At 40.3% G+C, this 26,630-nt stretch overlaps 1 long non-coding RNA gene across 18 annotated transcripts in view; it reads right to left on the reverse strand.

The window, feature by feature from the left end:
* Positions 1-817: 817 nt before the first annotated feature.
* LOC140602922 (uncharacterized) overlaps positions 818-26,630 on the reverse strand; it is an 86,776-nt gene continuing 60,963 nt past the window's right edge. For 8 of the 18 annotated variants that reach the window (XR_012005925.1, XR_012005919.1, XR_012005922.1 and 5 more), the window contains 8 exons: positions 22,714-22,869; positions 19,974-20,179; positions 17,815-17,890; positions 17,489-17,576; positions 16,689-16,794; positions 15,163-15,275; positions 3,623-3,746; positions 818-3,176 (listed from right to left, as the gene is read on the reverse strand). This is a non-coding gene — a long non-coding RNA (uncharacterized lncRNA). The remainder of the gene's footprint in view (positions 3,177-3,622; positions 3,747-15,162; positions 15,276-16,688; positions 16,795-17,488; positions 17,577-17,814; positions 17,891-19,973; positions 20,180-22,713; positions 22,870-26,630) is intronic. The other 10 variants (XR_012005915.1, XR_012005906.1, XR_012005912.1 and 7 more) reach the window with 9 other exon arrangements.

Below are 26,630 nucleotides of genomic sequence, written 5' to 3' on the forward strand. Positions count from 1 at the left end.
AATAGAGTCCTTGAGTGCTGAGCTGTAAAGGATAATGAGTCTAAAACTAAAACATTCTGATTTTGGTCCCTAAGAATAAAGAACAAGCCGGTGGGGTCAGAGCAAACCTTGAATGTTAGGTTACTTTCACTAACTGGCAATGTTAAACCTACAGCAAAATCCCAGAGGGCATAAAACCATTGGTAATTGTCCCATTTCGGTTTGTCAACCCATAAAATTGAGCCCTAAGATGGTTTTGGGCCCTAAAATGATACTTGTCATAGTATTGAGGGGATATGTATAGGGGGTGAAGTGGGAGGGCCTAGAGCTCATGTCTGTTGCAGGGATGAAATTTCTTCTGCAAGCTGAATCTGCTTCTTAACATCTTGGAGCCACCGCCATTGGCCTTCTCTGTCATCAAGCCTTAACTCTCTCGGTATTTAGGAGTGGCTCTGCCAGAGGGGGGAATGGATTGAGGCTGAGCTGTCCACATTAACACTTGAGCTTTCAAGATCTATTGGCCAATATTTGAGAGATTGGACAGGATAGGGTTGGAGTGCCATTTATGTCTTAGGGGTGTGGAACTCATCAAAGTCCACTGGGCTGCAGAGATTTTTCTCAGTTCTGGTACTTCTCATACTTAAAAAGAATGCTTATATCTCACCCCAGAAATTCTCATTTAATTGGTCTGGCATACAGTCTTGGAATGGGAAATTTTGTGTGTTTGTGTCTGTGTGTGTTGTTGTTGCTGATTTTTTAAATCTTTTTTTTAATTTAATGAGGAACAATTGGCAAATATAATCGAATATATTTAAAGCATACACCAAGATGACTTGATATACATATACATTGTAGAATGATTACCAAGATCAAGATCTACAACACTGGAGTAGGGAATTTTAACAACCTGTCCAGGTGGTTCTACTAGGCAGCCATGTTTGGAAACAACTGTTTCCTATTCTTTGCTTGTTAATATGGGACTCTTACTTATTGAGTTACCCAGCCATGGGTCCAGTTGTTGAAAGCATCAAAGTTACATGGGATAAACTGTTCTCAGGCCTGTCTCAGAAGATGGAGGACGGCAATAGTAAGTGCAGTGTCTGTGGTATCATAATTTACACACATGCAGAGAATACACGAATTATGTCTTAGAGGAATTTTGGCTCTCTGCTTTCTTACCGGTTACGTATCTGAGGCGGCTGCCAGGCAAAAACCAACCTGGTAAATTCAGTGGCAACAATACTTGCCCTAAGAATGAAAACAAAAGAAGAAGGGGGGAAAAAAAGCCACACACAGCTATCAGATTTTTCATTTAATGTGCCCTAGTTTTGGTGGGTTGTGTGTTTGTCCTCTTGTACTTGATCCAGGGAGTTCCATTCTCCCTTCTCAGCAGCACATTATCACTTCTGGATTTCCATCCTTTCCTGAGCTGTTTATAATTGTCACTTCCTTGTTGCAACGTGTAGCTTCTGGCCCTCAGTCTGCTAATTGTACGTTAAAGCTCTAATTCCATTTTGGCTGTTCTGCACCGGGTCTGGCCTTTCACCTCTCAAATCTGAGTTTTCAACACAGTACCCACTAGCTAGCATTTTAATCAGCCAATCTTTGTCACTCCCTTTCTCTCCCAATCCCTACACCCTCCCCTTATAATCCTATTTCATCTCTCTTTTTCTAACTTTCAACAACCCAAATACAGCCTCTCAGGCAAAAGTCACATTCAATAACTTTATGTTTCCATTCCCTATATTAGAGCACACTTTTTTTTTTCTCACTTCAACAGCAACAGCTTTTATGCTGACATAGCAAGAGCTTTGTTCTCAGTATACAGAGAGCTAAAATAAGTGTGTCTGTGTGTGTATATATACATTGCAAGAGAAGGAAAGAGAAAGAGGGGGTCTATAAGCTAAAATACGGGCAAGGGTAAAGGTCTGTGCTGGGCTCGAAAACTGGTTGGACAATCTGTCTTAACTTTACTTGAGAACTTTTTGTATTGAATTGCCCTCTTGGGGACTCAATCTATTCAAATTGATCTTTTCTATGAGTAGGCACATCATTTTAGAAATGTTTCTGTGAAGATGTGCTGTTTTCATGCTTAGAGAAGCACACTGCGTGCTGAGTGAGACCGAAGGAAATGCCAAATTAATGCATTATTTCTGTGGCAATGTTCTTTTCCCAGGAAAGGACGGCTTTAATAAGGCAGGTGGCTGTGTGTGCCATGGCGAGCCTGCCACTGTAGGAAGCTTGGTAATCCTCTCCCCGGAAAACCCAGCGCTGGTGTTTGTTGTTTGAGGCTCCTGAATGTAATATTAGTTTACAGTCCCACTCCTGACCATATTATATAAACAGTGGGGGAAGAATGACAATGGAAATTATGGCAGAGACTGCTTTTACTCAAGCCTTTCAAAATGGACAGCGTTGTTTAGGGCTGTGGGTCTGTTTTTCAGCACCCTGCCTGAGACAGTGAATGGCTGCTGTTTCCAGCCAAATGCAGGCGATGTTGGGGCCACTTCAAACCATCAGCTTGACAATGTTATCAAGCGGCTGAGTCCCTGCTTCTGTCAGTAAGCCATCATTATTCCTCGTGTGCCAACTGCAGGAGAGGGCCACCTCGACAAATACACCATTATGTTGCATTTTAATGTGTGCCAATCAGCTTAATTCTGGCCCTGACATTCGTCTCAGGTACTGCTCTTTTCCACAACAGATGTCTGCGTGCTTCCTTTCGTTTCAGTTCCCGAAGGTTTCTGAGAGAGCAGGTAGGCACTGTGAGAGGTCACCTCCAAAGAAACAGGAAGGAGCTAAATCCATGGGATGGTTGAGCTTTTTCCAATTAAGTTCTGTGATATAATTCGAAGTCCCGTCAACATTGGTGGCTGAGCAGTCTGCACATTCACTGACATATCTGGGGATCATGTGCTGAGATACCCATCCAGCCATAAGGAACTTCTGCCATCAGAGTTCACCCCAGAGTCTCCTGTCCTTTGGGGACTTGTAGGTTCTCTGAGGGCCTAAATTTGTGCCTTGGGGAGGGGTGTCAAATGTGGATGTGTTGTTTGCCCTCACTCAACATTTTACACTTGGATGTGGAGGCCTCCAGAAGTTATTTCCTTTGAGCTTCCATACCTTGATTCAAAAGGGCTGCTACCTGGGCACAGTGGTGGCTGGGTTGGCGCTTCTGGGTCACAGAACCTGTCTTCCTTGAGGAAGATAACAAAGTCAGTGAAAATTTCTATACAACCAACATTTCTATCCCCTCTGTCATTGGGGGAATGGGGAGAAATTTTATTAAAATATTTGAGTCTGATAATCACTGCATTTTATTTTTTTTTAAAGATTGTATTTATTTATTCATGAGAGACACACAGAGAGAGGCAGAGATAGGCAGAGGGAGAAGCAGGATCCCTGTGGGGAGCCCGATATGGGACTCAATCCCAGACCCGCCAGGACCTGGGAATCGTGCCCTGAGCCAAAGACAGATACTCAACCTCTGAGCCACCCAGGCGCCCCCTAATCATTGCATTTTAAAAGGTCTGAATGTACTTCAAAATAAGACTTAAAGAAGCATACGTACTTTGGTAAACATCTTGCTTATCTTCAGGTATTGTCACTTATATATCAGAAACTTATTTAAAAAAAAAATCACCTTGAATTTCCTAAATGAGTTGAACCTCCTTGGAGGTATTCTAGGCAGTCTTAGTTAAAAGTCTCTTAGCTCTCGCTTTGTAAAGACATCTCTTTAGCCGAGGGTTCCCAAATACTGTGATAATCTACAAGGAAAAGAGAAATGTGATCAATAGAGTAAATTTTTCTTAAAGGTAGATTTATTAAAACTAAAGTTCTGTTCTTTATTTTGAGATTACAAAGTGACCACTTATAGTTGAATTGTCCTTTATGAAATGATGATGGCAACCCATGGTGATTTATTTTTTTAAATGTTCTAACTTGGCAAAATGAAGTTTACACTCTGGGACAGTATACTTAGTCCATCTACTCAGCCAACTAAATTAAAAAAAAAAAAATTTTTTTTCTGGTTCTTGAAATCCAGAAGTCTAGGAACCACTGTTTTACCAAATGAATTGAAAATTTCTAAAAAAAAGATTCAAAGATTCTGTGGGTTCTTCCAACTGCCAAATGGTAACAAACTAAACCAACCCAAAGAGCCAATTTTGTAGTGATTCAAAATGTGAATCTGTAAAAAAGTCACATTGTTTTTTTTTTCTAATTAGCAATTTTCTACTCAGTAGCTTCTCTATCCCTGCTGTTGTCTTGCCCATCAAATATCCAGCTAGTAGATGTTTACTAATTAATGTACATGAAATACAGTTCTTTAACTTAGTCATTAAATGCTTGCCTTTGTGTTATATGTAGCTTTAGCCCCTTTAAAAACGTGTGAACTTAAAAACAAAAACAAAAACAAAAACGTGTGGACTTTGACAGAATCATCTAACACACTCTTAAAGTGACCAAGTCCCTAGCCTATTTTAGACCTTACTTTCTGAACACTGTGGCCAAGGTTTTAAACAATGTGATTTCTTAATGATGGTGTCTATACTTTCAAGCTTCTACCCAGTATTACATAAGACATTAATGATTATTATTACTTTTTACCCCTTCACCCATTTCTCCATCCCCCACTTCTGACAACCACCAATCCTTTCTTTGTATCTATGATCTTTGTTGTTGTTGTCATTGTTTTTAATATTCCAAATATAAGAGAGAGATCATACAGTATTTCCCTGACTTATTTCACATAGCATAATGCCCTCAAGGTCCCTCCATGTTGTAGCAAGATTTCATTCTTTTTTAGGACTGAATATCCTCTGTTTATGTGTGTATCATAATTTCTTTATCCATTCATCCATTAATGGACACTTAGATTGTTTCCATACCTTGGCTGTTATAGATAAAGCTGCAATGAACATGGAGGTACATATATATTTTTGAGTAGTATTTTCATTTTCTTCACATAAACACCCAGAAGTAGAGTTGCTGGATTGTATAGTTCCATTATTAATTTTGTGAGGGATCTCCATACTGTCCTACCAGTAGTGCATCAGTGTTCTTTTTTCTCCATATCCTGGCCAACATTTTTTATTTCTTGTCTTTTTGATGCTAGCCGTTCTAACAGATATGAAGTGATATCTCATTGTGGTTTTTATTTGCATTTCCCTGATAATTAATGATGTTGAAGACCTTTTTATGTACCTCTTGTCCATCTGTATGTCTTTTTTGGAAAAAATTATGTTCTGATTTTCTGGCCATTTTTTAAATTAGATTGCTTGTGGGTTTTTGTTTTGTTTTTGTTTTTGTTTTTTTTCCTCTTGAGTTTTCTATGTGTTTTAGATATTAATCTCTTACCAGATGTGTGATTTGTAAATATTTTTCCCGTTCAGTAGATTGTCTTTTTTTAAAAAATTTTATTTATTTATTCATGAGAGATACCAAGAGAAAGAGAGAGGTAGAGACACAGGCAGAGAGAGAAGCAGGCTCCATGCAGGGAGCCTGATGTAGGACTCAATCCCAGGACTCCAGGATCACACTCTGAGCCAAAGGCAGAGGCTCAACCACTGAGCCACCCAGGCGTCCCTGTAGATTGTCTTTTTATTTAATGTTTTCCTTTGCTCTGCAGAATCTTTTTAGTTTGATGCTATCCTACTTATTTATTTTTGCTTTCATTGCTTTTACTTTTGGTGTCAGATTTAAAAAATCATCACCAAGATGTATGTCAAGGAGCTTACCACCCATATGTTCTTCTAGAGGTTTTATGGTTCCAGGTCTTAAGTTCAAGTCTTAAATCCATTTGAATTAATTTTTGTGTATGGTGTAAGATAATGGTCTAGTTTCATTGTCTTACATGTGGCTGTACAATTTTTCCCATCACCATTGATTGAAGATACTGTTCTTTTCCTATTATATATTCTTCATTCCTTTGTCATAAATTAATTGACCAATATGTGTGGGTTTATTTCTGGAACCTTAATTCTGTCCCATTGATCTGTGTGTCTGTTTTGAAGCCAATACCATACTGTTTTAACTACTATTGCTTTGTAGTAGAGGTTGAAATCAGGGAAGGGGATGCCTCCAACTTTGTTCTTTCTTCTCAAGATTGCTTCAGCTATTTGGGATCTTGAATTTCTATATACATTTCAGTATTTTTTATTCTATTTCTGTGAAGGACGCTATTGGAATTTTGATAGGATTTGCATTACGTCTGTAGATTGCATTGGGCAGTATGGCCATTTTAATGATATTAATTATTTCAATCTATGAGCATGGAATATCTTTCCATTTATTTGTCTTTTCTTCAGTTTCTTTCCTTAATGTCTTGAAGTTTTTAGTATATAAATCTTTTGATTCCTTGGTTAAATTTATTTTATTTTATTTATTTTTATTTATGTATTTATTTTAGAGGGGGGAAGAAGGGAAGAACAGGGAGAGAGAATCTAAAGCAGGCTCCACACCCAGTGCAGAGCCTGACACAGGGCTCAGTCTCACAGCTCTGAGATCATGACCTGAGCTAAAATCAAGAATCATACACTCAACTGACTAAGCTACCCAGGCACCCTCCTTGGTTAAATTTATGACTAGATATGGAAGACATTTTTAATCTGCCCAGCATAAGCTTCCATGATGTGTAGGATTCCATACTCAATATTTGAATCACAAAGCTGGTTTTTTTTTACAGATATATCTTTAAAGTCTTTTGACAGATACATCTTAAAGAGTCACACAGATATAATTTAAAATTTGATCATGTTCATCCATTGCTGCATAACAAGTTATAACAAACTTAGTGACTAAAAACAACACAAATTTGTCATTTCAGAGTTTCCGTGTGTCAGGGACCTGGTCACAGCTCAGGTGAATCAGGGTCTTTCATGGGCAGCCATCAAGGTGTTGGTCAGAGCTGGGTCTCATTTAAAGACTCACATTGTTGGCAGAATTCTGTTTCTGAAGGGTTATTGGAAATAACCCTTCAGTTCCTAGCTTACTGTTATTTTCAATGTGAGTGTCACCCAAATGGCTACTTGCTTCATCAAAGCATGCAAGCTGAGAAGGAAAAAAAAAAAAAAAAGTCAACTAACAGGACAAAAGTTACCATCTTCATAACAGAATCATGAAAGTGGCATCCCATTGCTGTGCTATAGTTTATTTTTTAAAAAGTCACAGGTCCCACCTGTACTCAAGGGAAAAGGATTACACAGGGATATGAATATCAAGAGTCATGGATGATTGGGGGCCATCCTAGTCTGTCTGCCACACATCCCTGGAATTTGGAGGGATGAAACCTATGAGCCATACTTCATTCTTTTTTTTTTTTTTCTTACCTTCTTAGTGAAAAGAGATATTTGAGTTCATTTGGGAGAAGTTAGTCTGAAAGGTCTGAATTGTAAAATCATATAATGGCATGTAATTTTGCTACTTATGGTACAGAATATATTAAAATTAATGCAAATAAAGTATTATCAAGAAAATTTCCTATCTGGCAGTCTTTAATACCTGCATGGTATTCATTTGTGATTATCATTTTGTTTCCATTCCAGTCAATAATTGAGGAAGTGTTTCCTGTGTTCTTTATTCATGATAAATGTGGTAGGGAATACAAATTAAGATTATGACAAGGTTTACTCTCTTAAGAGACTTGTATTTAGAAGCAAATGGTGGTAAGAGGGAACCAAGCACACACAATTATAATGGAGAACAAAATAAAATTATACAAGCTAGTGCTAAATACGTTTAATAACACCCTCAATTCTGGGTACAGGAAACATATCAGTGTTGGGTGAAGTTACTAAAAGCCTTCTGGGGGAAGTAGAACTTGAAAGTGAATGCAATGTGGATAGTAGGTAAAAGAAAGAAAGAAGAAAATAAAGAGAAAAAAGAAGGTAGCAAGAGCCTAGAACTCACAGAGCAGACTGAAGAAACTGCAGTGAAAGGAACAGGGACCAATGAAAACTAATGGATAGTTTTGCTTTGAAGGATGTTGAAGGCCGGAGTATAGATAGTGACTTGACAGGCAAAGGAATCATTCAAGATTCTTCAAGAGAGGATAAGGGCGGTATTTAGGGGAGTCTATTTGGTGGGTATGTACATGATGGATAATGTAAAGAGCCTGGAAGAGAGGTGTGGGGTAACAAAAATCTGAGCTAGATTGGGAGCAGTGGAAAGGATAAATTACAGCAATATTTATGGTAAGAAAATCCATAGTTTGCAGATGAACTAATAGCAGCAGAGTCTGTGTTCACCTCTGCCCTCAGCCATCCCCTTCTCTTCATTTGAAACAGACAGCATTTAGGCAGCTCTAGGCCTAATTAGGATTCCTGTTGATCAGTTGGTTGCACTAACCAGTTGGTATCTCTTGGCTCTGATTCCTTGGACATTTGTCTATTAAAGGCCAACAGCCTCTAAAGAACGATTGTCGGGATCCCTGGGTGGCGCAGCGGTTTGGCGCCTGCCTTTGGCCCATGGCGGGATCCTGGAGACCTGGGATCGAATCCCACGTCGGGCTCCCGGTGCATGGAGCCTGCTTCTCCCTCTGCCTGTGTCTCTGCCTCTCTCTCTCTCTCTCTGTGTGACTATCATAAATAAATTAAAAAAAAAAAATAAAGAACGATTGTCATTTTAGGCATGATAACAGGGGTCAGTAGGGACCTTTATATGCTCATCAAATCAGACTGTATATGTGATGACATGCAAGCTGTAACAGTGCTTTTTAAGGTGTTCTGCAAACCCATAGTTTCCATAGCTTAATAGGTTTTCTGAAAACAAAAAATAGCCAAAACCATATATATGTTCTGGAAAGGCCCATGGTCAAGTAAGTTCGGGAAACCCTGAGTTAAAGTTCAAAAAGTTCAAAAGGTCCAATGTTAACAAACCACCAATAGGAATGTGGGAAGAGCTATAATCAAAAGTGTTTCCCAAACTTCTTTGCCAACAGAATCGTGCGTGTATGTCCTTGTGTGTAGCGTTCATGCACATCATCTATAGGACTAGTGTTCTGCTGAATACACTTGAATAGATGTCAAGCAACAAGTTTTAGTGAAGTCAGCAGCTTTTTAGAAATTATTTTTTTGGCTTATAGGTCATTAGGTTTCTTTTGTTACTTCCTTTGGTATTTTATATAGCTTCATTTTAAAGCTATTTCTTTCCCAACAGTACCTATGTCAGAAATTGGAAAACAAAGGAAAAGAAAAGAACAGGAAAGAAAGAAAAGAAAGATAAGGAGGGAGAAAGGGGGGAGGGAGGGAGGAGGCAAAAGTAACTCTTTGCTTGGTGTTTCTTACAAGTGTTTTGAGAAAAAGGCCTGAGAAGAGAAATGATTCAAACTGAGGTTGCTACCTAACCGAGATGTCAAGTTGCTCAGTTTTCAAAAGTCCTTTGTGGGATGTGTGGGTGGCTCAGCCAGTTAAGTGTCTGCCTTTGGCTCAGGTCATGATCTCAGGGTCCTGGGATCAAGCCCTGAATTGGGCTCTCTGCTCAGCAGAGAGCCTGTTTCTCTGTCTCCCTCTGCCTGCATCTCTGCCTGCTTATGCTCTCTTTCTCTCTGTCAAATAAATAAATAAATAAATAAATAAATAAATAAATAAATAAAATCCTTTGCTTTTTTTTCTCTACCCTTATTCAACACGCACACCTGAGTTTAAATCCTTCCCGCATCATTCTCTTGCTGTGGGGCTTTGGATAAGCCCCTCCACTCCCTCCATTTCTTTCTCTTGTTTTCTCCTCTCCATTAATTTATATTTTGTGAAATTTGTTTCTTAGGAGCTTCCATAGGAAGAGCAAGTAACCCTTTTTAACTCATAATTTGAGTTAAAAGTTTAGGGTTTTTTTTGTTTTATTTATTTTTGTTGTTATTTAAAAAAAAATACCTCCTTTGAGCTATTTTCCTAAATTTGGATTCCAGATTATGGGCTCTAGGGTGCTAAGGAAAGCAATTATAAGAGATGGTGGTTTGTAAATAGATAGGTGTTGGCCAGAGGTATGTTCAACTGACTTACTTTAGTAAACATATTCTCACCTGCTTTTATCATTCAAAATGTGCTGTTTTCTTTGCAAGGTCAGTGTCAAAGTAGAAAATGTTTTATATGTCCATGTCCTGTCATGTTTACTTCCATTTGCAAGGTTTCTAACATGATTTAGGTCACTTAGTTTTTTGTATATGTCTAGTTTCAGAGGGTGGCATGAGGAGAAAGGGAAAGAAACAGTTACTGATAGGATACTAAAATGTTTATGATTTGATTTCTATGTACTAAATGAAAACTTGATGCTCTATAACAAGACCTACAAAATCCTCCATTCAAAGCCCACATAATACGGGTTGCCATTGTCAATGAAATCAATTTTATTTTCATCATCTTGGTCTTGCATAAATTGTTGAAAAACAGAGCTAATAAGTGATATTCCTGTTAGCTTGGGATATCATCATTTGAAGATTATTTCAACTATGTTATAGTTAAAACCATGACAGTGGAGGAAGCGGCCCACAGAGACTGTGTACTTGCATGTTGAATATAAGTTCTAGGAATGTAAATTCTCTATAAGACTTCTAGTTCAAGACTTTTTTTTTTTTTTTTACCTAGCCAGATTTTATAATATCAAGAGAAATCAGTCCTGACACATAGAAAGCTGAATCCAGTAAATAATAGCTCTTATTATTATTATTTATTGAGCACCTTCTATGTGTGGGAATGCAGCAGAGAACAGCAGTGCTAGGTGCGACAACACTGGTTTAGGTCTAAGAATAGCACAGAATTGCTGTTCTCTCAAGGCACACATACTAGGTTCTCACTCATTTTTCCTACACTGACTTTCAAGCCCTCTAGCTGTCCCTGAGACCTACAGTTGATTGTACAGTGCTATGTCTTTTCATAATAGAAGTTTTAAAATTATTAGCCACCTGAAAGACTAAGGTGCTTTATCCATTTCTTGTTTATTCATTCTATTTCCCATTCCTCATGACTGTTATTGAGCTTAAATAGCAGTTAGTTTTCTGTTAATATTCTCCAGTTTAAGGTTTCCTTGTGTTTCCCATCCCTGGCCTTTTAGTATTAGTTGAAATGCACCTGTACTTTTAAGTTTCTAATTTATTGAGTTCAAATTCTATCATCTTATGAGGCTACCTCTATGAAACTTTCCCTGACCTCCAACCCACCCTAGATTGAGCAACTACTCTTTCCACCATTCTCTGCCTCTATTATACTGCTTTGCATGACTGGCATTTAATTATTTAGATGTCGAATTCACAGAGCACAGGAGCTATATATTCATCTCTGTGTTGCTATCACATAGCATAGAGTCTGAATCATAAATATTACTTGAATTGGACTGAATAGACACCCAAACAAAACAAAACAACAACGAAACGCTGCCAGGAATCACAGATAGGAATGTATTTGTCTATTCTTTACCTTGTCTCCAAGCCACACCATATACAAAGCTGGGAAGGGAACCAGGTAAGAGAAAACTCATTTGGAAAATTCCAGTGAATGTAGCCACAACTGTTAGAAGAAAGAAGACTCTTTTTTGCTTCTTTTGATAAATATTAACCAGGAAAACTTAACAGGCAACAGTTTCCAAGAGTTTGCACCAAAGTAGGAAATTTTCAGTGTATTTAATGGTTTGTAAATATTTATTTTTTAAGCATATGAAGACACAAGTTGTGAAATCTGAATGTGTATGCTGGAGAAATGCAGAATTTGCCCTTCTGACAACCTGCTATGAATTTTAACAATATTTGAAATATTTTATTGCTAATTAGCCAATTTGATCTTTGGCTGCTGCCTTAGGGGAATTTACAATGACCTATTAACAATTTAACACTAGGCCAATTAGGTAAAATTTTCAGCTTCCTGAAAATGCGTAAGTATGTAATAGAAGGAAATGATGACATCATATTTAGGTAACTTTGGTTTAACGGTATCCTCCTCATTCCCCCTAGGAGATCTGGATAAACTTCCCAAGAATCACACTTCTGTGGCCAGGGAGCATTCGTAGCCCTCCACATGTGGCTGGGAGTGGTTGTGTGGGGTCGGGGAGTGGGGTAGTGGTGGGGTTGAAGGGAGTGGGCTTACTTCTTCCTGCATATTCTTCCTCCTTCCCTCTGTCTTCTTCCTACTCCCTTCCTCTCCTTCTCCCTCTCCCTTTCTTCTCTACCACCTCTTTTTCTCTCTCCCTTCTCTCTGTCTCTCCCCTACCCCACCTTCCTTTTCCTTCTGCTGAACTACCATGCTGCCTTATCAATTTATATGAAGCCCAGCTCCTTCCTTGGTTTCTTAAAAAATTCACTTGAACCTGAGTTTAGTGACTTTGTTAATGAGTAGGAAATGCAGTAGGGGATGAAATAAAGTTTGGTCATAGAGGATGTGAAAGTTAGTCTTCCTGTTGCATTCCCCGTAACTCCTCTTCTTCTATTATATCCTCCAGTATAATGGTTTTTCCATTTCCCACATACAGGAAAGTTCTATCTACATTCAGAGCTCAATATCTACTCTAAGTTGGCATATCAAAATATCTCCCCAATGAAGATAAGGCTTTTCTTGAAATGAGCTCTAGATCCAGCCACTACATTTTTTTCCTGTATTGTTACTACTAAATATTTAAAAAACTAGTTAGTGTGAGTTTTGTTTAAAGATATATTAAATTATATATATTTTTTATTTTGTTGCAATAGTACTTGGTTTGAGATGGGCAGAGGTAGAGAGTGACCTGCACTATGAAAGTTCTGCAATTAGCAATGTTTTTAGCTCTATCCTATTCATTTTAGTATCTATTTAGTTATTTAATATGCTTGAACACAACTGGTTGTGAGGACCAATGAATAGTGTATTGGCCAATGTTCAGCCAGATAAGTAGAGTGCATGTATGTGTGCATGTGTATGTATATTATAAATAAAGGGTTTATTACAAGGAATTGGCTTACATAAATGTGGAGGCTGGCTAAGCACATCCATACTCTATAGAATAGGAAGGACATGGGCAGGCTGAAACTCTTGGCAAGGGCTGAAGGGACTGTTCACAGACAGAATTTCTTCTCTTTTTGGGAGAAGCTTCAGCCCTGATTTAAAAAAAAAAAAAATTGAATAGTTTTACCCATATTATTCAGGATTAAATCTTCAATATTTTTAGATTTTATGTGACATCAGTTGGTCAGGAGTTTTAATTATATCTACAAAGTACCTTCACAGAAACACCTAAATTACTGTTTGATGGAGTAACTGAGGACTGCAACCTATACTAGTTGCTATATTAAAAAAAAGTCATTACAGATGAATAAACCAGATAAAATGTTTCCCAAGGGATGGTGGTTAGAATGCATTTTAACAAAATTTTTAATAGTTAAATTATGACAAAAAAAGGAAACATACATACCTTAGAAATCTCTGATTTATATTAAACTCTTCACCAAAGGGTTTTTTCTTTTTCCTTTTTAAATATTTTATTTATTCATTTATTTATTTGAGAGAGATAGAGAGCTTGCTGGCAAACAGTGGGGAGGAGCAGGGGGAGAGACAGAGAGGGAGAATCTCAAGCAGACACCCCACTGAGCATGGAGCCTGACACAAGGCTAGATCTCACAACCCTGAAATCATGACTTGAAATGAAACCAAGAGTGAGACAGTCAACCGACTGAGCCACCCAGGTGCCCCCTGAAGTGTTTTTCTAAGGAAGCATTTAAAAATACTGATGGCAAATACATAAATTAAAGAGCAATTGTGCTTTGTACTGGCAAAACAATGCTTATTGTTTTCATTGCATTCCAGAGTTCCACCTAAATTTGTTATGATGGCCTGAGAAAGAAAAAAAAATGGTATTAATTTCTTTTTTAAATGGACCACTAAGATTATTCATAATATACAACTCATTAAGCCAATAAATTCATTCATTCAACACATATATAATGCGAACACAGTGTATGGCAGACACTAATTCTGTGGATAAAACAGTGAATAAAACAAATGCTGACCCTGCCTTCAAGAATTCTGTAGTGGTCAGGGAATAAAGATATATATTAATCAAATATTGACACAAATAATTCTCACAAACTGTGATAGTTTCTATGAGTCTACAGCTCCTGACCTTCTCTGGGATGCCAGAAAGTTTATCTGATGACAGATGTGTAAGCTGGGATCTAAAGAATGAGCAGAAATTATTTGGGTAAAGAAAAGGAAGAAGAGGGGATCGTTCAGTGGTTGAGTGTCTGTCTTTGGCTCAGGGTGTGATCCTGGAGTCCTGAGATCAAGTCCCACATCGGACTCCCTGCAAGGAGCCTGCTTCTTCCTCTGCCTGTGTCTCTGCCTCTCTCTCTGTTCTCTCATGAATAAATAAATAAAATCTAAAAAGAAAAAAGAAAAGGAGGAAGAGATTTCTAGGCAATGGTAAAAACCTGCTTGAGGAGCTTGACCAAAACCAGGGAGGCTGGAACATAGAAAGTGAGAGGGTACATGGCAAAGACAATGCTGTAGCAGCTGGCAAGAGCTAGTACCTTGAAAACTACATTAAGAACTCTATTTTATCTTTATCTTAAGAGCAATGGAAGCATTAAAGGAATTCAAAATTTTACACAAGGGAGTAACCTAATCAATAGATCATTTGTAGCAGGACTTTGCAAGATAGAGGTTCTACTTAAGCCCCTCAGGCAAAGATAGCAGAAGTTCAGCATCTGTATCAGTAAATCTTTGTGCCTTACCCAGGGCAGGCATCATGGCAATTATTGTCCCTGACGAAACCCAGACTTTATAGTCTCAGAACATTCAGACAGCCAATACTAATCAGTGTTATTTGGCACTTAAAACAGACCCTATTTTACCAAATTCTTTTGCTTTACTTAGTAAAAATACAAAATTGTTTGGGATAAGGTTGCTGGACAAAATGCAGGACACTAAGTTACATTTGATTTTCAAATACACAATCTTTTAGTGTTAGCATGTCCCATGCAATATTTGAGACATATTTATACTAAAAAATTATTTCTCATCTAGGTGAAATTAATATTTTACTGGTTACTTACACAAATCTGGCAATCCTCATTTGAGGGGATTAATTGAAATAGCCTAAATTGAAAAAGCCCACAGCATAGTACCTGCTCAAAATAAAGGTTTAATAAATGTTTATTTATCCAAGTTGTTAGTTAGTTCTAAAGGTATAACTTTAGAATAGTGCAGAAAGTATTGGTTTCTGACTTACCTTAATTTTTTTCATGTATTAGTTATAACAAATAATCAAAAAGTTCTGAAGCTATTGTTCAGCTGCTTTCCCATTATTCTTTGGTTTGACTAGTGGCTCTCCATCATTCTTTACTGTACACAAGGGAGTGCAAAAAACCCATAGTTCATTTACTCCACCCATGTCCACTTTATAATTAAAAAAAGAAGATAACATTACTGCATAGGAAGAGTGCTATAGGGTTAACCCACGACACACCAACTTGAGAAAGATAAAAACAAATAGAAATTTTATTTTTTATTTTTATTTTTTAAAGATTTTATTTATTTATTCATGAGAGACACAGACAGAGGGAGAAGCAGGCTCTCTGTGGGGAGCCCGATGCAGGACTCAATCCCAGGACCCTGAGATCAAGACCTGAGCCAAAGGCAGATGCTCAACCACTGAGCCACCCAGGTGTCCCCAACAAATAGAAATTTTAAATTCAAAAAAGATCATGACAGTTATTTAAATCATCAACTCAAGAAAATTCTTGATGCCATGAAAACAAGTTATCCTTCCTGAATTTTGTGGAATTTCCAGTAATCTGCAAGTGATCATACACCATAAGAGGTTTTTGTCCCTGTCAAACACTGTGTGGCAGCCAGCTATCTTTGAAGAATATTTAATTATATTCTTCAGTCAATTCTAGAAGCTGCCTACTTTTAGTTTATGATGCCAAATTATAGTGACTGCTAACTGACTTAGGAATTTACTAGAAAATTAACCTTGGTGGTTTATGTAAATGAAAGCCTACAGAATTATGGGTGATTTACCCAGAAGGACTGAAGCGGGGACCTGGAATCATAGCTCAGGCTGAGTGTTATTCAGTGCTCCCTTGTGGCCCATACTTTGAGAAGTACTGACCTGGGCAGAAGTACCAGCATTCAAACTCTAAAGTATATGGTAGACATTACAATGTCTAAATCTATACCTTCAGTTAAACTTTATGAAATAGAAACAATACTTTCAGGCTTCTAATTTTATGAGCAGGAATTGGGGAAAATGTGAGTTAATAAAATATACCAAGCACTTGGACCTCTTGGGTCCAAAATGTATTATGAAGGCACATTATCTATTATATCTCTAATTAATTCCAGGTCTCTGAGCTGGCTGGAATCAGCACCAGCTCTCTTCTGAAACAGTTTATAGTATCAGCTGAACTACCATCTTTCTTCATTGGATTTGTCCTGGCTTGACTATACTCGTATTATATTCAAGACTGATGCACTTTGAGTTCCTTTGCGGGCTCGCCCAGATTCTTTTCAATATAAGGGTCCTGTAATTAAGGCTAGGAGGCGTGTTTTTGACTGAGTGCCCTGCAGATTGCTCATTAACATGCCATCTGAACAATTTAATAACCTTTTTAATTAATCCAAAATTGGCATGTCCCCCTTCAGGCTACAGTGCAGCTTTTGCAAGAGTTGGTCTCTTGGTAGTTCTCAATTTAGCTTATTATTTGAAAGCTAAATCTGCCCAGGCTAATGAGCGTGACCAATTCCTCTTACCAAGACCACATAGGAGTCTCCATCTGCACTTCACTAAAGGATGAGAGGACCAGATGTCTTGGGGTGATATTCTGGTTCTTGGCTTTTTAAAGACGTTCCCATCAGTCTAGAGATGAAAGAAAATAATTTATAGAGTAGTTGAAAATCACTTTTTACTTTCACTTTATTATTATTATTATTATTATCATCATCATCATCATCATCATCATCATCTCACTTTCGGGTTTGACATTTTAGACTCTTTAGTTTCAATTAGTCCTTCATAATCGGTGCTAGATACAATTTAAAATAATTTAACGGTTTTTCTAATTTGATATCCTGAAGCTTTAGTATTCCTGAAGAAACAAAATTGCTGTCCTAATGTATTTGAAATATATTTGTGGCAAGGTTGAACTTGTACTTTTTTTTTTTTTTTTACCTTGAAAAGGTAGGACTCAGGGACAATCACTCTTTGAAGCCTGAAAAAAATAGATGTGTGTGTGTGTGTGTGTGTAAATGTGCTTGCATGTACGTTTGGGCTTGTATTTTACCTGGCCACAGTCACCAATATTTGAGCTTCTTTCCCTCAGCTGAGCAGAAGATTACTCCCTTAAAATGTGCCCCCATTGTTTCTGCAGGCCCATAAAGGAATGCCTCACATAGACTTACACTCTTGCCCGTCAGTAGCATTCATCATGGTCTATCCATTTTCCTCTCTGTTTTCAAACTTACTTGCCTCTGCCTGGAATAAATGCTTCCAGTTGCTGTTGCTGAGAATCCCAACCATTTATTCTTAAAACAAACATGAGTTGAGTACGTACATGTGCCAAGTGCTATGTTAGAAGTTCATAAAAATCCAATATCTTTGTCCATACTGATACCTCCATACACTTAAATAAATGTTTATCTCTGTAAAGTTACAACAATAGAACTAGTTATTATCTCCCTACAGGGAGAGGTAAGATGCCCTGTCCCCACTAGCTAACACCTGCTGGCCACTTTAAAGCAGCTTGTTTCATGCCCCCACATTCTTAAAACTCTCTTCAAAATAGCCCCGATAGCTTACAAAACAAAGGAAGTTTTAAAATAAAGGTTTTCCTGGTTATACTCCCTCCATCAAAGACTAAGATTTTAGGACAAGATTTACCTCACTTGAAGCTGTGAGCATCCTTCTGGGTGATCATCTGTGTGAGAAGAAACTTGTCCTTGTCCAGGAGTATTGCCTAGGAATAGAATTCTGCTCAACCTTATGATATGACAGTGGAAGGTCTACCCTGTCCTACAGCGATCAGCTTGTGTATATATAGAGAGATACCGATACACACACACACAATTAGCTTGCATATATGTATATGCACATATATATACAACACACACATATATATGTATATATGCACATATATAAAATATATAAATGTAAAATATTTTGCATCTGGAAATGTCAAGTCCTATCAGAATTTAGCACTGGCTCAGGCCCTACCATCTCCCACTTGCCACAATTAAAAATCTAGAAAGCTTCCCCAGTTATCCACATTAACATTCCCCACTAGAATAGTGCCTTTGTTGCAATTGATGTACAGATGGGGGAGAGTGTGCAAGGCGGGGAAGGGTTGTGTGGGAAATCTCTCTAACCTTCCTCTCAATCTTGCTCCCAGTATCTCCCACAGATCTTGAAAAGCAGGCCAGGTGACACCCCAATACCAGGGTCCATCCTTAGGTTGTTAGTGTCAGCCACCATAATGCCCTGGGTTCTTGCTCCCAAGTACAAATACAGATTTGCTTAGCAGAAGGAGGTGGGTAAGGACAAAGCCTGACGGGTGGTAGGAACTGGACAGTGGGGCTCACTGCTATTTGTAAACAGGAGGAAGCCTGATTCCACCTGAACCTCTGGGGAGCCATCCTTTTTATATGTAACATGACACTGGTGGGCTCGAGAACCCTGAAGAACAAACTATCATTTTAAAAAAACATCCAATGTACCCACAGGACTGACATCTGTCCGCATTTCCCACACAGCTCCAAGTGAAGAGCCACGGTTCTTTCAGCCGCACTCCCAATACTCTTGCCTCTTCCTGCCTGCCTGCCTAATTAGCATGGACAAAGGCTGCAGTTCCACCAGAGGGGGCCTCCTGGTGCAGCAGTGGAGTGCTTCTCCCTTCTAGTGAATTCCTCCCTTCTGTCTGTGAATGGATAGTGAGCAAAATAACTGACAGTAGAAAGTGCTAGAGGCTATGTTAGATAAAAAAGACAAATAGCAGAGGCCCTTTTGGCATATATTTTTAATTGGAAGAAAATGTAGGCCTTTGGTGACAGTATTTGCTACATTTCCCTAAATCCAGCACTTAAAAAAAAAACAACACACACAAAAAAAACAAGAAATAGGGTCACCAGGTATATGGAAAGTGAATGGGTGTTGAATCACAGGTGTTCTTGGGTGGGGTATTTAACCTCTGGTGTACAGCAGCTGTGTTTATAACATGAGAAGGCTGGGCTCTTGTAGAAGGAACTGTGAGAAAGCACACAGTTCATGAGATACATGGTTCTCTTCCTTATTTCCCCTTTATTATTTATTAAAAGATTTTATTTTTTCATGATATACATTCAGAGAGAGGCAGAGACACAAGCAGAGGGAGAAGCAGACTCCTTGAGAGTAGTCTGATGCTGAACTCGATCCCAGGACACCAGGGTCACGACCTGAGCCAAAGGCAGATGCTCAACCACTGAGCCACCTAGGTGCTCCCCTTCTTTCCCTTTTAAAGGCTAGGGAAAGGGGCATAAAACCCACAACTGAGGGCTTGCCATTGGTCTCTGTAGGGGAGGAATAGGTTTTCTTTGACCTCTTAAGGTTCCTGGCTGGGTCTGAAAATTAAACTGACAAAGATTAGCAGAAGGAAAGCATACAGATTTGTTTTGTATGACACGGGAGACTTCATAAGGAAATGAAGAACAAGGAAACAGTTAAACCTGGGTATTTTTGTGCTAGATTTGATGATAGGTGGGCAATCGTGGAGGACTGTGATAGGTTAAGGACTACTGAGTAAGTCTAGTAAACTAGTAACCTGTAGGGAACTTAGCAAGGACCTGTTTGCTCAGATTCTTCCATTCTCCCAGGTATAGGGAGGGCACCTCTCAGTGAGGGTTTTGTGACCTGTTTCAGGGAAAAGGGGTGAGGCAGGGGAGGAGGTCAGAACCACCCTCAGTTTATAATACTCAGCATGCCAAGGTGCCATATTTGGGGGTAGCATGTCCTGAACCCCACCATCTCCAGTGACTCACACACAAGAATTTGTGCACAGATACACTTACCAAATTGTGCATCCTGAGAGGAAATGCCTTTTCTCCTTTAGTCCCCTACTCTCGGTTCTCAGAATCTTCTTTATTACAGTCTACTTTTGGGTATGTGTGAGGGGATGAGAGGGATCCATTTGGCTAAATGTCAAGTTGACTTCCGAGCCTCTGTTTCTGTGGGCAGAAGCCCTGCTAGGGCAGGCTCCATGCTGCTGAATGTTTTTCTGTCATTTTCAAAAAGGAGAACAGCAAAGATGCAAATTGCTGAGCCTGCTCTGGGAGATGGGCATACAAAGAGGCAATTCAGGAGGACAAGTGTGTGGGGAAAGAGGGGGGCAGAGGAGGGAGGCAAAGGCAGGGCGCATTCTTCAGGTTCTTTCTTCTGCCTTTTGTTAGAGGATTTATTGGGCTTGTTAAGAACGAAGGAAACACTGGGAGGCTTGGTGGCCTCTGGGCTTAGGGGGCCCTTCAGAATTGGAAACTCATGGCATCTCAGGGCTGTCTGCCTTTTAGGACTCCCTGAGAGCCCTGGGAATGGGCTTCCTAGAGATGCAGAGATGCATCATATTTTTGTTCAGGGTGGCAGGAATATGACACAGGATCTGGCTCAGGCAGGCAGGTAAAAGTCACAGCCTCCTGGAGGCCGTCATAGCCCCCCATGTCACCCCCAGCCCTGACTCGGTCCTCTGTCCCTCCCCACCCTGATCCGGGCTTCTTTTCAGCAGTGGGCCTCCTCCTCAACCGGGACTGTGCCCCCTGAAAGAAACCCACCCAGGCTGCAGAGAGTGAAGACCCTACTGCTGCCAGGAGCATTTTCCCTTCCACTTGCCCTCAGATGCAGCCCTCCCACCAGTGGGGTTTTGATTCCAGCAGAGGAAGTGCTCCGTGGTGTTGGAACACCTGGTTCTGGTCCCAGCCCTAATTGGCACTGTGACTTTGGGCAAGTCGCTTTCCTCCTCTGGGCCTCAGTTGTCTCCTGTAAAACGAGAGGGTTGGGCTGGGGTCTTCGGAGCCTTGTCCTGCCCTGACTGTGGAAACCTCAGTGGCTTTAATTGCCTCATTAGAGCACCAGGGAATGCCTTTCCAGTAATTGTCTCCCGGACTCCTGTCTTACCCACTCCCTACTGGACTCTGCCTCCAAGGAAACAAAAGCAGCTGCTCTCTCCTCTGGGGCTTTCTCGGAACTGCCAGCCCTTCCTGACAAGGACGTATGTGCACAGGCTTTCTCTGTCTGTCTCCCTCCCTCTGTCTGTGGCCTCTTTTGGAGGGTGGGTGGTGCCCCTATTGAGCCCTGCTCTTTCTGTTTTCTGCTTCTTTGGCTAGCATAGCTGGCCTCTGTCCCAGGTGAGATCAAAGTTTCCTTTATTCCTCTCCACCGGCACATGAATTTGGCAGTGGCGCTTTGCAAATAACTATGTGCTCCAGACAGCTGCATCAAGGCACTCCAGGTGAGAGCTGAAATAGCTCAGATGCAAATGGCAGGAAATCAAGAAACAGTTAATCTCATGTCACTGTCCCCGAAGAAGAGCACATTCAGGGATTTGGCAGCTACCCTTAAGAGATGGTCTCTTCACTAAAAACCAGGATATTTCATTTTCTGTTTTAAGATAAGGCCCAAACAGTGTAGATGGTGCAGTGTTAAAATTTGCTAAATGAGCTGGCCCTATGAATCTCTTACAAAACTCTTAATATGTGTAGGAATGTGTGTGTTTCCTGAGAGGTCAGGAAACCATTCAGGTGTGTTCTGCTGGGCATGTGCAGGGCTGGCTAGGCAAGAGATCAGAGATGTGGGAGGGGTTTGTAGGAAACTCAGGTCTAGTTGGACACCAAAGAAACCAGCATGTCTGGGAGAATCCAGAACATCTGAGGGCTGAAAACAGAGAGTGAGTCTAGGGAAGGCAGCCGAGGCAGGAAGGGTCAAGCTCATCTGAGGAGATTATGGCAGGTAGAGTCTAGCATCCAGCAAGGCCGAGATTGAGACACTGTGTGATTTCCAATCCCAGAAAAGAGCAACTGCTGTTTATCTTTCTCAAGTGCCCCTGGAGGATGGGTGTTCATGGGTGGCAGGTTTGTGCCCAAAACCAGAGCTTTATGTCTAACAACTACTCCTGATGTATCCAACAGCCTTTTTTCAGTCATGTGGTATGAGATTAAAGAGTGGAAATCTTGGCTTAGACAGAATGGGTTCAAATTCTAGATCAGCCAGTTTGCTATTTATATCTACTAGCTCTACACCTCAATATTCTTATCTACAAACTGGGAGTAATAATAGTGATTTGCCCGATTTGTTGGGAGGATTAAAAGTGCCTAGTGTAGTGCCTACTATGTTGGAGGATTCAATAAATGGCAAATACCATTATTTTGATATTTACTTACTAGGCTTTCTAATAAGAGCCAGAGGACAGCAAGATTCTTAGGACACTTCAGCAGGCATCAGAATCCTTTGGAGGACTTGTCGACATGCAAGTTGCTGGGCCCCACCCCAGTCAGTGTGGGATATGGTCTGTGGAACCTACTTTGAGAATCACTATTCTCTATCCTATATTCAAGACAATGTCCAAATGAGACAGTTATTTAACAAACACCTAACTAGCCTTTACCATGTGCCAGACTTTGTGTATATACACAATGCATAGCATTACAACCCTTGACTCATTTACTCCTACGGAGACCCTACGAAGCAGGTTCTGTTACACCCACTTTACAGAGGAGTAGCTTCTCAGTGAGTTTTTCAGTCTCTAGACTTGATAGTGCTTACCTAGGTCCTTGCTGTAACCCTGTGCAAAGGCAGTATAGCTGCTGTGAAAGGAGTTGAGACTCTGGAGCCCAAGTAGGGTTAGAATCCTAGTGCTGCCATGTTTGAGCTATGTCACCTGAAGCAAGAGAATTTATCTTTCTGGGCCATTTTCTTTGTCTAAAAGAAGATGAAAAAAAAGGATGAAACTCATAACAGCTTACTGGTAGGAGTTTGTCAGGAACAAAATGAGGAAGCTCATATGAAGTGCTTGGAAGAAAACAGATGCTCATGAAGGATAGTCTCTCATATGTTCCACAAGTCACTGGCCCTCATCTTGCTGTGCCACCAGTAATGGCTTTTGCTTGATGGTGGTAAGTATTTGTTTCTCTCTGCACCCCCCATCACCTTATTCTCAACCCAATTTTACTTTCTCTTTATCAATTTATAGCATCTTAGAATGATAGAACCAGAAAATACCTTGGATCATTTATTCCTGACTGTGCATCCAAGTCACCTGGGGATTAAAAATAATAATAATACAGTTTCCTGGAATCCTGTGGCAACTGGATTATTCTTCACAAGGCTCCATCTTTCCTCCTAATTTCCATGGGAAAAACATAATTTTCCCCTTCGATGTTAGCCTAGACTTTGTTGTGGTCAGTTGGATATTCCACAGACATGAGGTAGGAAAGGCTTGAGATGAGGTTGTGAAGTTAAGCTGGCTCCTTGGCACCTCTGGTGTTGCCATGAGAAGACATGCATGATGTAAGACATTGGTCTCTGGAGTAGGATAACATGCACGCATGCCCAGCAGAGCTGGACTGCCCCAGCAGATGCCAGCCCTCATCAGGCAACTCTTGGCTGACCCCGAGATGTGACTGAGCCAGCCCAGATCAGCAGGGCCATGCAGCTGAGCCCTGCCAAGACCGGTTACTCACCTGTAGACTTGTGACCTAAGTATTATTGACATAAGCCACTGAGATATTGTAGTTCTTTGCTAAGGGCCTGATTTTGGCTTTATTTCCAGATATTCTGAGTAATAGGCTGGGGAGCCCAAATGCATGTTTCTAAAATTCTGCCCCCCACTGCTCCCCCGCCTCCCCTCCCCAGATGCCCCATGCGATTCCATTATTTAGCTCGATTTAGGCACCGTTGCTCTTGGATCTCATCTCTTACAGGGAGATGTTGAGGCCCAGAGAGGTAAAGTGACTTGCCCAAAGTCTCAATACCTGGCAAGGTTAGTATTAGAATCCTTGGTATGCTATATGAATACTCATTCTACTATATCATACTCTTCTTTCTTAACTTGGAAGAAATCATTCATGACTTCATAACTGAAATGCTTTGGGCTGAAGGACTACAATGCTATGCTGACGTTAACCATTGGAAACCCACTGATGGGAGGAAATACACAATGGAAAGAAGAGTATATTGACTTTGGTTGTAATTGTATTTACTGTGCCACATGTCTCAGCTCAGGGTAAAAAATGTGGTCACTAGATCGTGGGATTTAGAAGGAATTTAAAGTACAGTGTTCTTTTTCAACTTGGGAAAGTTTATGCGATTTCTAGGCAATTATTTCCTGTAGGAATAAAAATATGCGTTACTCTTTCATCCTATTCCTCTCACTGCAGTTTCTCCTCATTAGTGGTTTCCTTCCTCTTGAGCTGCAGTAATGCCCTCAAAGTACTGAATCTATTACTGCTGAAGTTGGTCTTTGCGGGCCTGAAAGAAATGCAGATTGGCAAACTGAAATGTTGGTCTTGATTCAGACTTGTATTTATTGAGCACCTGCTAGGTGCCCTGCTCTATGCAAACTGCTCTCACCATAAACTATTTTTATTAAGTGTATAGGCATTTACAAGGAGTAGGTGTAGATTGTGTAGAAGGAAAAGAGAAAAGAGACACTTATGGCTCAAGGCTGTTGTTGCAGACTCTTTTTGTGACATTTCTCTATTTGCCAACACTCTCTTGTTCAGTCTTCCCCATCTATTTAGGAGCGAAAAATCATCTCTTTCCCCACATCACCCTCTAGCCCAAACATAACCTTTTCCTGCTCCATTTACAATACCTAGGACTACTTACATAAATAAAGCCAGATAAGGTGCTAAATATTTCCTGGCTAATCCAGGCAGGAAAGGGGATACTTCCTGGTCTAAGACTCTTAATTGTGTTTCATGTGGTTCAGGACAGTGTCCCCTCAAGTCTTATCCCACTTGTTTCTCCCCTGTATGATCTCTCCTCCCAACTCAGATTTCATTTTTTAAAAAGTATTTATTTATTTATGAGAGACACACACACAGAGAGAGAGAGAGAGAGAGAGAGAGAGAGAGAGAGGCAGAGAGACACAGGCAGAGGGAGAAGCAGGCTCCATGCAGGGAGCCCAATGCAGGACTCAATCCTGGACCCCGGGATCACCCTGAGCTGAAGGCAGACACTCAACCACTGAGCCACCCAGACGTCTCCCCAACTCAGCATTTGAAATGTTATATCCCCAGGCTCACAGCTCTGAGAGGAGTCTTCCATAGCATCTCCCTGCTGAAATCCTTCACTGCCATTCCTTTATTCCTCTGCTCAGCTCCCATCTCATCTCCCCATTCTGCTCCAGACAGTGCTGTCACTTACTTCTTACTCCTCTACTTCTTCTCCTCTTTAGCTGGACTACACACACATGTACGTATGTGCCCACATGCCTGTGACATGATAATCTCTCCTTTCCTATCTTTCGTCATGCTTTCTCCCCAGCCTAAGAATCTCTGCCTCTGCGTGTGGTCTCAGTTTCCCACAGGAGCCCTGTGATGTAAATGAGTGAAGCAGATGGGTGTGAGACAGCGGATGGTTGGGGGGCGGGGAGCGTGGCAAACTGGTGAGGACACAGCAGATCTGAGGGGCCCTATTGCTACTAGACCCTAGTGAATGGGTGCTGTGTAACTCAGTGTTGACATATCCTCTACATTTTTAGAAGCTCGAAATTCAGATTTTGTGTGAAAGCTCCAGACTTTTAAAGGTGTGGAAGTACACTAAAAATTTATTAAAAATTGTGCGTGCATCAAATAAGCAAACCTCCTCTGTACCTTTTGTTTATTCAAATCCTACCAAACCTTAAAGTCCAGCATAGGCCGCCTCTCTCTCCTGAAGCTGCCTTTGATGATTTGGGTTGCTGTGTTCTTTCCTCTCTGGCTCCTTCTACAAAGAGACCCAGATAGTTACGTATGTATTCAGGCTAGAAGCCGAAGACCTGGAGACAAAACTACTTACAAGCTGTGCAGCATTGGGCAAGGTAATAAAACCCCTAAAAGCTCTAATTTCCTTGTCTCTAAAAGAGAGGGGTTAGCCATAGTGTGTCATAGGCATGTGAGAGAGATTAAAGAGAACAGAGATAGGGACGCCTGGGTGGCTCAGTGGTTGAGCATCTGCCTTTGGCTCAGGTCATGATCCCGGGGTCCTGGGATCAAGTCTCATATCAGGCTCCTTGTGGGGAACCTGCTTCTCCCTCTGCCTGTGTCACTGCCTCTCTCTGTGTGCCTCTTATGAATGAATAAATAAAAACTTTAAAAAGAGAGAGAGAGAATAGGGATATAAAGTACTCAACATAATGTAGGACATATAGTAAATTCTCCATAAACATTAGCTATCATTACTTAATTATCCCACAACCTTGAGCATCATAACATAGTGGTTACAAATCAAAGATTCTAGAGCCTAATTTCCAGGGTTAAAACCTCTACTTTCCCACTTTCTAGCCATGTGACTTCAGGAAAGTTACTAAACCCTCTGTGCCTTATTTTCCTTATCTGTAACATGGGGATAATAAGACTCACTGAGTTATTGTGAGAAATTGCCTCCTGGGTCACTTTTTCTCAGCTCTGGTGTGGCATTGTTCTTTCTAACCTTGCGCTAGTTATCAGTGTATAGCTCTCAGCTCCAAATTCAGTCTT

This window comes from Canis lupus, chromosome 13, assembly GCF_048164855.1.
Source record: "Canis lupus baileyi chromosome 13, mCanLup2.hap1, whole genome shotgun sequence".
Taxonomy (NCBI): Eukaryota; Metazoa; Chordata; class Mammalia; order Carnivora; family Canidae; genus Canis; species Canis lupus.